Genomic DNA, 16,178 nt, shown 5'->3' with positions numbered 1-16,178 from the left:
CTCAAAAATCATTTACAATGGGTTTTCCACTAGTCCACCCATAGTTCTACAACTAAATCGTTTATTTCTTATGTTTGAAATTTGAAGGTAAATTCAAAGTAGTGTGATCTTGTCATAGCATATTGATTTCTCCACCTATCCTCGAGGAGGACGAAATTTTTGTCCGGCATTCACAAATTTAAAAAAAAGTCTATCCCATTTTAACATTATAGTTCAAGATAATATGTAAAATGAAATAAGCTTGTAATGACTATCAAAGTTTACTCTAAAGTAGTTACAGATTTAAGATGTTTCCTCGAGTAAGATAGAAATGTCACTGGTTGGTAAGGTGGCCGAAGGGCACAACAATTTTTTAACAATATTAGTGAATAACTATGATTTTTAAGTTAAAAGTTTAGATTGAACAATTTGATTCTCTATACACAGAAGTTATACAGAGAGAAGGAAAAAAAGAAAGAAAAGAAGAGACGGTGAAGTTGTGTGACTGCGAACCAAGAAAAGGAAAGGATTGAGAGTAAAAAACATACACATTTATGCCACGCAAGCCACGGGATTTCTCTCCGTAATTCTTGCGATCACTCTAGAATTATACTCCGTAGTAAAACAAAAGCGCCTCATGGGGCCAAAATCATTAGAAAAACTAGGAATCCTATATTTGGTTGCTAGACTCGCAACAAAATGGGCACCGCGGTTTTATTTTTGGCAGACTCGCAACAAGATGGATACGACTATATTATAGAATATATAAGTTTTATTTTTTAAATCAATCTAGAATTGTACTACGTAGTAAAAAAAACACGCAACAAGATGGGCACGACTGTATTATAGAATATATAAGTTTTATTTTTTAAATGTTGGGGAAATTTTTTGCAATGCGAACGACTAGTGCTTTTCAACGAAATTGGTTAGCTCTCTGGCTCCTCTTGCGGCAACTCCTCCAGTCTTGGAGTTTAAAAAGCAACCTCAGCATTTCAGTCTATACGTTGTGGACATTAGTATGTTTTTTCTACTTGTCAGTGGCGGAGCCAACTTTTAAGTTTAAGGGGACGAAATTTTTTTTGATAAACTTGGTGGACTAGATTATTAAAAATCAGGGGCTAAATCCTAAAAACTAGAGGATTAAACTAAAAAACTGAAGAAAACTAAGGGCTAAACATGGATTTTTGAAATTTTAGGGGGATAGAGCCAGGGTTAGTCAACCCTTGGCTCCGCCCTGCTTGTGGGTCACTTCGGGTATTTACCTTGAAACAACAAATTAGAGATGGAGGAATTCAAAGAGTTTGATTCTTTCGTCTCCTTCACGTAGATAATATCATCTTGAATTTGTTTATTTTCTTGTGTGCATATTGTATTCCTTTCAAGTTTGCAACTGACTGGGTATGATGGGGTTTGTTATTACTGAAGATTGTGATTAGAAGACTGTTTGGATGATTATTTGAGGTGATTTCCAGTCCATAGTTTTCATTTTGATCAAGTTTGGAACAGATTCAGTTAGTATTCTAAATGTTTGATAAAATGTCTGACAGAGATTAACACCAAAGCCAGCGTCACTCTGAAGGCTGCTGCTGCTGCTGCAACCATTTCATTCCCTCTAAAGAAAGCTTCAAGATGTAAGCTTTCATTAATATACGCAATTTTTATCGGTTATAATGATGTAAAAGTTGAATGTGTTAGAAAGGATATTATTAGCTGTTGTTATGGCTCTAAGAAATGAGGTTGCAAACTGTCAGAACAACCTTTAAGTTGAATTATTTAACTGTTGATCAGACAGCCATCTACATCACTAAACACTTCAAACTGGAAATGAGAGGCATTAACTAAAACATATTCACCTCAGTCGCCAAAACGGCAAATACAGACCTGTTATTATTCTTATTGCAATGCCCCAAGTTACAAGTAGAAAGTAAGGGCTCCTTAATTGGTGCTCAGAGAATCACTCGCTCTACAAGGATTAAAGTAGAACCACACCTAACCCATGTAGGTATTTCACTGATATTGTGGTTTCAATGTACCAACTGGCTGGGTTTTCGTTTTTTCTTTTTTTCTTTTTATGTTTGATTGATTTGTAACAGGATGACTATTCTGAAGATGAACAATTTAAGGTCAATTGGAAAAGAGCAGCTATCAATAGTGGCTTTGGTTTTGGATTTGTTGTTCTTCCGCACTTTCCAAATACTTGTTTAATAATTGTTATTCAGCTTTCCCTAATTAGGGGGATGAACTCATTTCTGCTTATTAGTTTCCCTTCATTGATACCCCTCTTGCAGAAAACATGGGAGTGCTTTTGTTTTTCGCCAATATCGCCTAATTGGTTTTGCCCCAATTGCTCTAATTCAAAGAGTTTCTATGCATATTCTTAACTGGGGTTGTATACGGAGAGATGAATCGTAGCTTAGAGTTGTTTATGGATTGCTCTTAATTGATGATACCCACAATGGAAATAATGAGATACTTTTTAGTTTTTTTAGGGCACAGTTGTACTGGTAAATCCATAGAGTTACCATGTTTTTGCAACCTAGGGTAGCGTGGATATCCTAGGTACCCAAATGAAGCGTGGCATTACCATTGATATTGCCTTATGGAAGTTCGAAACTACCAAGTACTACTGCACAGTTATTGATGCTCCTGGACATCGTGACTTTATCAAAAACATGATTACTGGTACTTCTCAGGCTGATTGTGCCGTCCTCATTATCGATTCTACCACTGGAGATTTTGAGGCTGGTATCTCAAAGGATGGTCAGACTCGTGAGCACGCTCTTCTTGCTTTCACCCTTGGTGTCAAGCAGATGATCCGTTGTTGTAACAAGGTATACCTTTCTCACAGTTATTTTCCTGTCTATAAAATTTAGACTTTCCAATGCTGTTTATCCTTCCCGTGGCTAACTATTATTTCATGTGTTTCGTGTTTGTGTTTGTAGATGGAAGCCACCACCCCGAAGTACTCAAAGGCTAGGTACGATGAAATTGTGAAGGAGGTCTCATCTTACTTAAAGAAGGTTGGATACAATCCAGACAAACTTGCCTTTGTTCCCATCTCTGGATTCGAGGGAGACAACATGATTGAGAGGTCCACCAACCTTGACTGGTACAAGGGACCAACTCTCCTTGAGGCTCTTGACAATATCTCTGAGCCAAAGGGACCCTCAGACAAGCCCCTTCGTCTTCCACTTCAGGATGTTTACAAGATTGGAGGTATTGGAACTGTGCCAGTGGGACGTGTTGAAACTGGATTCATCAAGCCTGGTGGTTGTTACCTTTGGACCCACCGGGTTGACCACTGAAGTTAAGTCTGTGGAGATGCACCACGAAGCCCTTCAAGAAGCTCTTCCAGGAGACAATGTTGGGTTCAATGTCAAGAATGTCGCAGTGAAGGATCTCAAGCGTGGTTTCGTCGCCTCGAACTCCAAGGATGACCCTGCAAGGGAAGCTTCCAACTTCACCTCCCACGTCATCATCATGAACCATCCTGGTCAGATCGGTAACGGTTATGCCCCAGTTCTTGACTGTCACACATCTCGCATTTCTGTGAAGTTTGCTGAGATCCTCACCAAGATTGATAGACGATCCGGAAAGGAGCTTGAGAAGGAGCCCAAGTTCTCTACGTTTTCAGTTGCAGCGTATCTAAGTTGCAAATCAGAATACTCACACAAAAATAATATATCTTGATATATTAACTGTAAGAGAAAGTAAAGGAACACTAACTGCAGAGAGGATTAAAAATTTAAAAAGATGATTGAGATATCATTTATTACTGCTGCTTCAGAGAATAAAAGAAATATAATTGAAAAAGAATCTTGGGGTTTCTTGATTTTCTATGTGTTTCTAAAGGAGATGAAATCTGTAGCGAGATAGAAAGAAAGAGAGAGATGGCGTATGAATGAGAGATTATGAGAATATGTTGTGTTTATATAGACTTAGACTTGGGGATATTCAGGAGTGGTGAACGTACAGTAGCCCTCGCTTCTTGACCTGATTCACCTGGTGCCCTAAACTTAACCTGACCCAATCTCTATTAACGTTCCAATAAGACTTCCTCCCTCAATATCTGTTTTCCCAGGTGTTGCTCTTCCGGCAATTGTAACATCACCATCGTATATACACGTCACCCTTTGTGGAACGGGATAGTGGTGGGTCAACTTACATCGATAGGATTTCCTCAGGTGTATTTTCTGGTTCACCCTTCTTTGCCTGCAATAAGCATTTGAGAATGTTCAGTTCAGAATGAAATATTAAATGGGAATAACAGCAAAACAGTATATAACTTCATTAATAATCCTGCACAAACCATAGATAAATCAAGCAAGGAAGTTGAAGAAACCACCCACCTTAAGAATAAATCCAGGAGTGTCAATATTAGTGAGATTGGGACCATGTGCATACTCAGTTCTCATGACAATTAGCTTAGAAGAAACTGTGGTTTTAGTCTTGTTAAAAAAGCCTCTGTCCTCGTTTTATTAGTGTCAGCAATCTTAGATGCTGATGAAACCGGATTTCCATATTCTTCAGAATCCTCTTCCTGTATTCAACCAATATGTAAGTAAGATGATACACTTGGAATGCAAACCACCTTCAGATAGAAAATGAACATGCACATGCAGTTAAAGCTTCTAAAGTGCAAAACGAATACAAATTCATGGTTCTTAACTCCTACATTACCATTACCATTCTCATAGAATTCAATTTCCTTTTCAGAAAATGAGAATCCAAAATCAGATACATACAATTTCAAACACAATATTAGAAACAATTCCAACTCTGTATTGTCCTAAACAAATCTCATAGAAATTTTACACAAATTTAATAACTAATATCGTGAAATTTTCCCCTAATTTCAGATTTCTACAAAATCAAAACAAAATAAATTCAACAATTACCAAAACACAAGATCAATTTCCAAAGACATCCTCAGTAATAACAAAAGCAAGCACAAACAACCGTATCTCAACCTAGAACGAAGATGATCCAAGTTACCGCCAAAAAACCAAGGAGTAGTGAAATTTTCTTTCACCGATTCAGATTCAAATCTCAATTCTCAAAGTTCAGATCTAGTAATTCATAAGCTCATAAAATTTAAATTCAATTTAATCTCACATTAGATTGAAATCTCCGAGCAAGAGATCTCACCTGGAATCGACAACGATGCTCAACAACAGAATCATCGTGCACCATTTGAAGAAAACTCTTACCATTAAATCGGAAACCAAGAAGAGCTTCAAGAAGAGAACTCTTACCATCAGATTGACTTCCGGTTACTATTATTTTAGGTATATGTAATTTCTCACCAAATGCAACAACAGCTACTTGCTTGTAATCAATTATAAGCTTCATAAACTCAGTAGAAGAAGAAGAAGTATCCATGGAGTTATTAGGGTTTTGATGATGATTTGTTCTTGAAATTGAAGGGGATTTTGTTGGTGTCGGCTTCGTGGTTTGATTCCCATCGATGAAACAAAACAACTCAAGAGAGAGAAAAGGAAATTCAAATTTTGGATTCTGAAAAAGAAAATTTTCAAAATTTGGGGATTTTCCCACCAAATCTTCCCGCCAATTATTTTCTTCTAGAATATGGACAGATTATGGGCCCGTAATCTTTCACGATTTATAAAGGGGAAACCAGTCCTACTAAGTGCTGATACAATTTCATCGATCCAACAGCCAGGATCGGTGGGATCTTTTTGTCTTATATGAAACGGTACCAGCACTTAGTAGAACTGGTATCCCCCTTTATAAATCCTGGTAATCTTTCTAGACTGGGCTCGGTTCCAATTTTGGGTCGCCTCTTCTGCCAGAGTCCAGACGCGTGTTTTTCATTTCCTTTTTTCTAATTTAAGAAAAATTTATTTACGGTGGACAAACAAACACACCATGAAAATTCTGACCGCCATAGTTCACCACCGTTGATCTTCAACCATATGAACATTAACAAAGAACGACCATGAAAGCCGATAGAAGATGCTATAAAAGCATAGAAAGAACCACCATGAAGATGGAGGCAACTTGTCGCCGGCAAGGGGAATAAATCCCAAAACATTAAAAATCTAGCTAATCCATGAAATAAGTTTCTTAAACTAAAAGGAAAAGATGGGTACTACTCAGATCCACTCTAAAAGGAATAGATCTGAGCAGTTAAAGATTGTCGGAGTTTGGGTTTTAGTCGCCGGAAATCGTTTGGGAGAGAGGAGAAGAAGAAGAGAGGTACATATGTGTTTTCTTCTAATCTTTTTATCAAATTGCACATTTGCGTTATGCCTCATTTTACAAAAAAAAAATGACCATAAAAGGGACTCCCTCCCTTCGAGCCTTTCGGTCGGTCGACCCAAATATATAAAAAAATAAATGTGACCAGAAATAGCTCCATTCAACCAGTGTACATTTTAAAAGGACTTTAGATACATCTTAAGAAGTTGCTTTTACTTCAAGAAGCAAAATACGTCAGAAGTTAGGCTAAATACTATAGCGCGTATGGATACGAGAATCAGAAACCATTATGTTTTCCAAAAATTTGACTTTTTTGTTTCTAAAAGTTATTTTGAATGTCACATCCACACTAACTTCTTGCATTTTTTAAGAACGCGCAATTGGGGGATATCAAAACTAATTTAATTGGGGGATATGAATTACTTCCCCCATCCAATAGTGATTGCTAAGGGGTGTTTTTTGGGGGCAAAAATACTAAAATACTCTTCCTTCAAAATAAAAAATCAAAAAACAAAATCATATCCCCATTTCCATCTTCACCTCTTATTAATATCTTTTAGGGTTAGGGATTTGAAACCTAAATATTCCCCACTCCCTTTCAAATTCTAAATTTTCCCCACTCCCTTTCAAATTGTCTTCTCCTTCTCTGTCGGCTCCTCAATTTGAAATCGATTCTTTTTTTTTTTTTACATTCGGAAGTGATGAATACCATGCCGGAAGTGATGAAGACCATGCCGGAAGTGATAAAAAAATTCTAGAAGTGATGAAGACCATGCCGGTATAGATGAAGACCATGCCGGTAGTGATGAAGACTATGCCGGAAGTGATGAAGACCATGCCGGTAGTGATGAAGACCATGTCAGAAATATTTTTTTTACATCTTCGGAAATGATGAAGACCATGCCGGAAGTGATGAAGACCATGCCGGAAAATGGTGTCGGCATGCTTGGTAACTAACATTAAATGCCGTAACTAAGTACCGGCATGCTCAATAGAAATCTATCGATGCCGGTACTCAAGTGAAATTTGTTTTCAATTTTCTGGATACTTTACATCATGTGCCGGCAAAGAAATTCAAGCATCATACCATGCCGGTAGCTGTACCGGCATGCTCTAGAATTAACTGACTGTACCGGCAGTGGACTGAAAACCAGAAAAAAAAAATCAAAACGGACTGACTGTGCCAGCAGGTCGATCACCGAAAACTCTGCCTAGAGGCAAACATTTATGAAAATTTCCAACATATGCCGGCATGGTATTCATACTTCTTCTGGGCCGGTACCGAGCTTTTTCAGAGAAAAAAATGGAGAATTCAAAGAAAAAACTTCTTTTTATAATTGAGCTAAAGATTCAGCAACAACTCTCTTTTCACTATCATCCACCATTTTCACCAAAAAAACTTCCCTCTCAATTTTTTTTCCCTCCAACTCTCACCTCACCCAAAACTAAATAATACACTAATCATTTATCAAATAATCTTATGATTTTCCTAAGTATAATTAAACACTAAACCTGATTAGTGAGGGGTAGATTAGGAATTAAAAATAATAATTTAATAAGGGGAGACCCTAAATTGATATTTGTATCCAGTTTCATTCCTTTTCCTCTATCCCCCAATTAGTTTTGATATCCCCCAATCGCGCGTTCTTTTCTAATTTCTAGAAGTCGAAAAATTACTTTTGAACGTGCATCTGAACGCACCATAAATTCCAGAATAACTTCTACACCAACAGATAGAAATTCATCTTTTTAGGTAAAAAAATAAATATATATATATATGTATAAATATATATATATAATAAAATAAAAAATAATCATTTAAATTTTAAGGTAGACGAAAATATCAAAATTGGCTTTGGAGCCCACAAAATAAAACACAAACGAAGTCCATTTGAAAGAACGATTTTTTGGGGACTACTCAAAAAATGGGGGGAACTACTCTCAAGTTTTTGGGGTGGTTATTGGTAGTAATTTCCAATCACCCCTTATCTGATTTTTTTTTTAAATACCTACTTTATCCTTAATGATTAACTTAGTTAGTGTGATGATTAATTAGTGTTAGTGTTATGATTAGTAACTCATTAATTAGTGATTAGTGAGTTATATTAGTAGGATTGTTTTGTTATAACATTATTATTGAGAGATAAGAAGAAGAAGAAGAAGAAGGAAATATGAAGAAGAAGATGGGTGAACCCAAAAATCTTTTTTTGAGTTTAGTAATTATGATTTGAGTGATTCATGTGATGATACTTCAGAATCAGAATCAGAACCCCCTTCACCTCATTGTGTATTTGTCAATACTTCTAATGATCCAAATATGAGTTATTTGTTAGATGATGAAAACTTTTTTCTCCAATCTCAAGATAACCAAACAAATGATGGATTTCATCAGCCACAACCTGAAGATGAAGCTATGGGTACTCAGGTATGCCTCATATTTAGTTAATGTAGCTTGAATTGTGCAAAAATTTGGCCAAACTCAAAATTTGTGGAAAAAATTTGGTGAGGTCAACCTAGTTCGGTTACCAAATTTAGCTTGCGAGGTAACCGAACCGTTCTTAATGTGTAGTTCGGTTACTAAATTGAGCAGACGCAGGTAACCGAACTACATGTTAATGGTGGTTTTTTAGAGTTCGGTTACAGTGCGTTGTTCGGTTGAGTAGATATCAGCACTTTTGATACCGAACTTTCTGTTCGGTAAGGTCGCATAAAAATATAAATACAGCGTTTCTAACCGAACCTCTGAGTTCGGTTTAGTCGAGTTTTTCAGTTTTATTGCCGAACTTGTACATAGAAAATCTAAAGATCGAGTTCGGTAAGAACCCAATTTATTTCTGTAAACTACACTACCGAACTTTGTGTTCGGTAGGGTCGATAAAAAGTTTACATTACCGAACTTGTAAGGAATTTTTTTATGGTATTGACGTTGTGCTATTACTTGTAGGTTCCATGTGATCCAATAGAACCAATGGAAAACCAACCTTCACCAGTTGGTATTTTGTACGATGACACATCCCATCACTATATGAATGACTTGGTATTCCCAAATACGGAAGATGCAAAGAGTTGAGCTAGACAACATGCACAAAAAGATATGTGCGTATTATTATTGAATGGGAGAGAAAGCAAAACTCGGTTTGAAATGGTTTGTGAGAGAAGCAGTGATCCTGATAAAAGCCACAAGAAGAAGGGTTATGTTTATAAAGGAAAGACAAATACGAAGAACAAAACTTTCTCAAAGAAGATTAATTGTCCATTCAAGCTTGCATTTAATTACAACGAAGATAAGAGTGGATGGGTTCTTTACAGGGTTATGCAAGGTTGTCATAATCATCCTCGTCCGGAGCATCTTGAAGGACATTTCATGGCGGCAAAGCTAACTCCTAAAGAGATGGACAAGGTATCTAAAATGAGGACAATGGGTATTTCACCGGTTCAAATGCTCCAAATACTAAAGAAGGATAACAAGGATAACCGCTCATCTTTGTACACAATTTACAATGCAATTGAGACAATTAGAAGGAAGGAATGGAGAGATAGACAAGTAATGCAACAATTGTTTTTTTTTGGCCCAAGAGAAAAACTACGCGGTTCAGAAGGATGTGGATTCGGAAGGAGAGATAACACAACTCTTTATTGCGCATCCGACAAGTGTTCAATTGGCTCAATGCTTTCATCAAGTTCTAATAATGGATTGCACTTATAATACGAACAAATACAAGATGCCATTGTTGACTATTGTTGGGCGTACTTCGACGAAGTCACCGTTTACCGTGGTGTTTTGTTTATTAAGAGATGAGAAAGAACCTAGTTTCATTTGGGCACTAAAACAAGTTAAGGCAAGAACCTAGTTTCATTTGAACCTAGCTTCGGCTTCTTTTTCTCTTTAACAGGAACAATTTCTTGCTCTTCTTCATCATCATCCTTTCCTTCTTCTCCATCCTCTTCCTCTTCTTCTTCATCATCATCCCCTCTCTCTCGCTTCTCCATCCTCTTCCTCCTCTTCATCGTCTCCCTCTTATCCCTCCTCTTCCTCCTATTGTCCTTCTCCATCTTTGCCGGGTTCTAGTTCTTCTTCTTCTACATTTCATTGGTCTTCATTTCCTTGCTCTTGTTCAACCTCTTCATTTCCTTGGCCTTCATTTTCTTGATCTTCTTCGTCATCATTCTCTTCTTCAATAACATTATCAATTGTATTCTCCATCACCTCTTCATTGACATCTTGGATTACATCACGAACATTATCTTGGTTGACTTCCAGTAACAAGCCACCTCCATGTTTAGCATTTGTGGCACCACGTTTTCGGAAATCTAAATGTTTTGCTCCACAAGGGGTGGGAGTTTTCAAATCCTCATCTAGTTGTAGTCTCGATCTTTTTCCTTTGTTCCTAATGAACAAAAACCAAAGTATTAGCTAAACATAAGAGAATATTTTGTTATCAAATCAAAAAGAACTAAAGAATAAAGTAAACACAACACTTGTGATTAGCAGACTATAGTTCGGTTACCAAATTTTTTTTGCATCGTAACCGAACTACATATTTCAAAAGTTCGGTTAGCCATAAAAATTATCGACAAAACCGAACTCATTCTTAACTTTTGAAAATTTTAGTTCGGTTACGAGAGTTTTTTTTGCGAGCACACCGAACTAAAACTTTCAAAGGAAAGATTGAGTTCGGTGACGATATATTTTTTTTCGAGTAGACCGAACTGTGTATTTCGGTTACCAGATATTTTTCAATTTTTTGCGAGCACACCGAACTGTTCTTATTTTTGGAGTTCAGTTAGCAATTCTAGGGTTACACAAAAAATTCTCCTAGCCGAAATGTCTATTGTAACTACCATTTTCAATGGGTATTGATGATTTCTAATCGATTTCTTCAACAAATAACGAATTGAAAAGAATGGGTAAGAAGGAAATTACCCGCGGATTTGCATTTCACTTGAATCGGACTTCTTGGTTGTTGTTGGATGATTGATTTTGCCTCTGATCGGTGGTTCAAGTTCTTTTTGAAGTAGCAATTATTTTGGGAGATTCACTATATGTGGGAGTCCCGAACTCAATCTTGGAAGTCTGGGTGTTTGCTTGGCACGCATTGCTTATGAAGATTGATTAATCGACGATGAAATTTTTTCGAATCGACGATTAACGTCGATGTTGACAAAGAAGAGGAAAAGAGGAGAAGAAGAAGAAGAAGATGAAGAAAACAATAATCAGTTTTGAAACTGATTTTAAGTTTTTTATTAAGGTTTTAATTAGGATTTAATTAGTGGGTTAGATTAGTGGGTTATTAGGGTTAGTTATAACCTTAATTAGAATAATGGAAGATTAGTCTTCCCTAATCTTTTAGGACACCCCTTATAATGTAGGGTGGACATTTGTATCACAAAGTAGTTCCCACTTTTTTGAGTAGTCCCCAAAAAAATCGTTCATTTGAAAACGGAGAGAAGCTTGTTAATTCTCATAGTACCCTGCTTCACAAAGGCTAACCGAAGAAATTTGACTTGCCTAACAAATTAGCATTAAGTACATCTCCCCCTAACGAACTCCAAATGGATAGGAAGGAAGTGACAAATTCAAAAAGGTAGAGACGCATTTCAGATGTCCATCGTTGTCTGATAGCATAAGCGAACAACAAAGATTTGCGTTTCACATGAAACACGCGTTTTTTCTCTATTTAACTGGTCTTGTTTTTTGAACATAGAAATTATTGGGCCGATCGACCGGAAGGCCCGTAAGAGTGAGTCCCGGAAATTGATTTTGGTGGTAGTCTTTGGGCCATGAAAAGTCCAAAATACCCTTAAATTTAAAAATCAATTCCTTCACTATCCTCCTCATTTCTATTTTTATTTTCACCCCTACCATTGTCACCGACAGCATCACCTTTTCCGATACCACCCACACCCACACCCACAGTATTGCCGCCGAGGCCATTCTTTCCACCACCACCACCACCACCATTCTTTCCTTAACCACCGCCGTATTTAGCACTGCCATCACCACCACCGTTCATTTTTTTCACAGCCAACCCCATCACCAATTTAACCAGTACTCTTCGTTATACTTAATCAGTTAATTCTGATTCTGTCACCACCAACACCCTCCACCAGCACTACCATCACCGCCAGCAACAATTATCACTAATTCGACCAATTTTCAATTTTGCTTCACTGTGTAGCACCGCCAACACCCTCCACCATTGATCCATCATTATCACTATCACCACCAGCACCAGCAACCAATTTCGATTACATTTTTCAGTTTCACCGATTCCGAATTTCTATTCACACTCACTGCCACCACCATCCTCCACCTCCATCAGTTTCATACACAACACTTCAGTTCATACACCAATCCTGATTGTTGAGATACAAAGGAAAACTAAAGTTAATTGGATAATCCAATTCAATCGAATACAAACGTTAGCTACTAATTGAAATACAGAAACCCTGACCTCTAATACCAATCGAATAGATTGCAGAAGAGAGGGCGTGAGGCTACGGTATTTGTGACAAATTATTTTTGCGAAGAACAAGATACAGTTTCTTTTGATCGGAACAGAGTGGGGAGATTAATTTCATGGTAGAACGGAGATCTCTCTTTCTTAAATGTGCGGCTGTAAATGTGAGGGAAAGAGGAAAACTGGAAAAGGTAGTGAATAGATTAGCTAGGTTTAGGCTTCTTTTGTTGTGGTTAATTTCAAAAGATAAAGTTCATTCAATTACAAAGCTTTAGGCTTCTTTTGTTGTGGTAAGTGGCCATTAAACCTGCACTTGGCGGAAAGTAAGGATAAAGTTCTTTTGTATACCATTGTCAAAACATTGAGGTTCAGGATGCAAGCACATAGCATCACCGCCAAACATTGAGGTTCAGGAGGCAAGCACATAGCATCACCGCCACGCACGACTGCCATCACCACAAAAAAAGAATCCCAATATAATTATAAACAATTTCGTGCCGATACAGCTTAATTATAAAGAGAAAAGCAAAGTGGTCCATATATGTTCGGGGATCACAATTATTTTTTTTTACCGTCTCAATATAACTGCGTTTTGTTGTTTTTTTATTTCCGTTCGTCCCGCCCCACCGTGACAACGGTGTTCTAGTTTATAGTGGTGCGGTACTGTATGTTATGGCAGTGGCTTTGTATCAGATTAAAATTATTTTTAGATCCAATAAAATTTAGATCCAATAAAATTTGGGGTTAAGTTAACGAAATTGATTTGTATCAGATTAAGTTAGGAGGATGGAGAATGAACTACACAAACACAAGTATTTGACTGAAAGTTTTCTCCAGTGACTGATAGGATAGTGAAGAAGTTCAAGAAGGTAATTATTTCTTTAAAGCTACTCCCTACGTTTCTGCAAAAGAGATACTTTCACTTTTTTTAATTTAGCCTATTTTTAGACTAAAATGAAAGAGTGAAAGTATCACTTTTCCAAAAACAGAGGGAGTATTAGATTAGGAATGTGGGTTTTATTTGAACGCGCGATTGGGGATATCAAAACTAACTGGGGATATAGCTACATGACAAAAACTGGATCCAAATATCAAATCTGGGTCACCCCTTATGTAACTATTTTTTTAATTCCTAATCTAGCCCTCACTAATCAGGTTTAGTGGTTAATAATAATTAGTAAAATCTTAAGTATTTGTGGGATAGATTAGTGTGTATTTTTATTTGAATTTGTGCGAGTGAGGTGAGAGTAGGAGGGAAAAATATTTTTGAGTGGAAATTTTTTTGTGAAAATGGAAGATGATTGTGAGGAGAGAATTGCAGCTGCTGAATCTTTAGCTCAACTACAACAAGAAGCATATCTTCAATCTTCGATTAATGATAACAACTCACAATTGGACTTATATGATGAACCAACACCCCTGGAATATGATTTTCGTGAGCATGAAGTGTTTTTTGAAGAACCAAACCAAGAAAGTAAACAAGTTGAACATACAAGCATCCCCAATACACAGGTAATGTTGCTAAGAGGTCGAAAATTTGAAATTTTTTTTTGAAACCGCCATTTTTTTCTCTGAAAAAGCTTGGTGCCGGCATACATGTAGTATGAATACCACGCCGGCACCACCATAATCGGCATGGTATTCATACTATTTCCATGCCGGCGAAAAATATCCCCCATTTTGAAACAAGTATCGGCGTGGTCTTCAACCAAAAAATCCATGCCGGCACGCAGTTAACTTTTTACCTACCACCAAATATTCCATGGAATATCCAATCCGGCATGGTTCACTCCCAACTTTACCATGCCGGCACCACAAGAAAAACATCCAGGAGTTAAAGAATTTTGAACTTAAATACCAGCGTGGTATATAAATTATCGATCACGCCGGCACAGGATTCCGGCGTGATTTATAAATTATGTAGAACGCCGACACAAATTACCGGCGTGGTTTTAGAATTATCTACCATGTCGGCGCCGATTTCCGGCTTCGAACCTTGTGTAACGACCATGCCGGTATTGCCAATTCCGGCATTAATGTTCAAGAAAAACAATGCCGGCACTGTTTAAAATTAGGTCCTCTTTTTCAAGTGCAGTTCTGAAATGCCGGAACATTATGATGGAATGCCGGCACTTGTTTCCGGCTTTGGTTATTTTGGCGGAACTGTCGTCGAGCATGCCGGAACTAGTACTCGGCATAGTAATTTAATTTTTTTTGAACTAATTCAATTTTCTTTTCATTCATTCCTTAGATTGTGACATACATTGATCCAACAAATTCAAAACCGCTTGGTCCGGATACGTCTGAATACTATAAAATGCCTCCGGTATGTTACAAAACAATACTTTTCACCTAGTTTTTAGAACTTTATGTGGGGATTTATTGTAATGAACCTTATAATCTCCCATTGTTGTCCTTATGTAGGGAATAAAAGATCCAAACGAAGCAATCTCTTGGGCTAAAAAGACGGCTCTTAAGAACATGTATGTGTTGGTGACGAATACCCAAGGTTCAAATACCTGTTTTGAGATGGTTTGAAAGAGAAGTTGGCAATACAAGAAGAAGGATATCCATAAGAAAAAGGGTTATGTATATCCAAATAAGACTAATAGGGTATACAAGACTCGTACGAGGAAGGATAATTACCCATTTAAGCTTGTATTCCATTTAAGAGACAAAGAAAAGGAATGGGATTGTACGGTGTGGTTTGGCTGTCATAACCACCGGGATCCGAACGATTTTGTTGGTCACTCCCTAGTGGCGAAGCTAAAACCTCATGAATTCGAGGATATAAAGATAATGACCAAAGAATGTATCAAACCAAGAGTGATTCTCAGAGGCTTTATGGAAAAGGATGATCAGAACGTTTATTCCCTAAGTATAATTTATAGCGCACAGGCAACCATTAGAAGGGTGGAATGGGAAGGGAGGACCGTTATGCAAGAATTTGAGAAGATAGTTTGGGTCACAACTACACGCGTATCATTAAAAGAGGATCGAACAACAAACCCCCTTCAAATATTCATTGTGGATCCTTTGCTTTCACAATTGGCTCATATATATTGTGGTGTCCTTATAATGGATTGCACCCACAAGACAAACAAATACAACATGTCGTTGTTCAACATCGTAGGGAAAACATCGGACAAGGTATCATTCACATTGGTTTGGTGTTTAATGGAAAATGAGAGGGATCACAATTATCATTGGGCATTACGACAATTGAAATTATTGTTCCCGAAAAATCAATTACTGAGGGTCATCATAACCGATCAAGATGACACACTAATGAATGTTATATCCGACGTATTTCCGAATGCACAAAATTTCCTTTGTACATATCATATAGGTCAAAATGTGATAAAATATTGTCATGATTTGTTTGAACCCTCTAAGGAGGATATTAAGAAGAGAATGGTTGCTCAACTAGAGGAAGATGTTCGCAAGAAGAAACTATCACCCGAAGAAGAAGAAGATGAAAGAGGAAAGATTAAAGAGCGAGTGGACAAAGAACAC

The 16,178-nt window shown here is 37.3% G+C and overlaps 1 pseudogene; it reads left to right on the top strand.

Annotated features, from left to right (window-relative positions):
- Positions 1-2,505: 2,505 nt before the first annotated feature.
- Positions 2,506-3,696, top strand: LOC113337674 (annotated as a pseudogene).
- Positions 3,697-16,178: the final 12,482 nt, after the last annotated feature.

This window comes from Papaver somniferum, unplaced genomic scaffold (genome assembly GCF_003573695.1).
Source record: "Papaver somniferum cultivar HN1 unplaced genomic scaffold, ASM357369v1 unplaced-scaffold_17, whole genome shotgun sequence".
NCBI lineage: Eukaryota > Viridiplantae > Streptophyta > Magnoliopsida > Ranunculales > Papaveraceae > Papaver > Papaver somniferum.
Note: the sequence above shows the minus strand (reverse complement) of the source record. Positions and strands in the feature narration are given on the sequence as shown.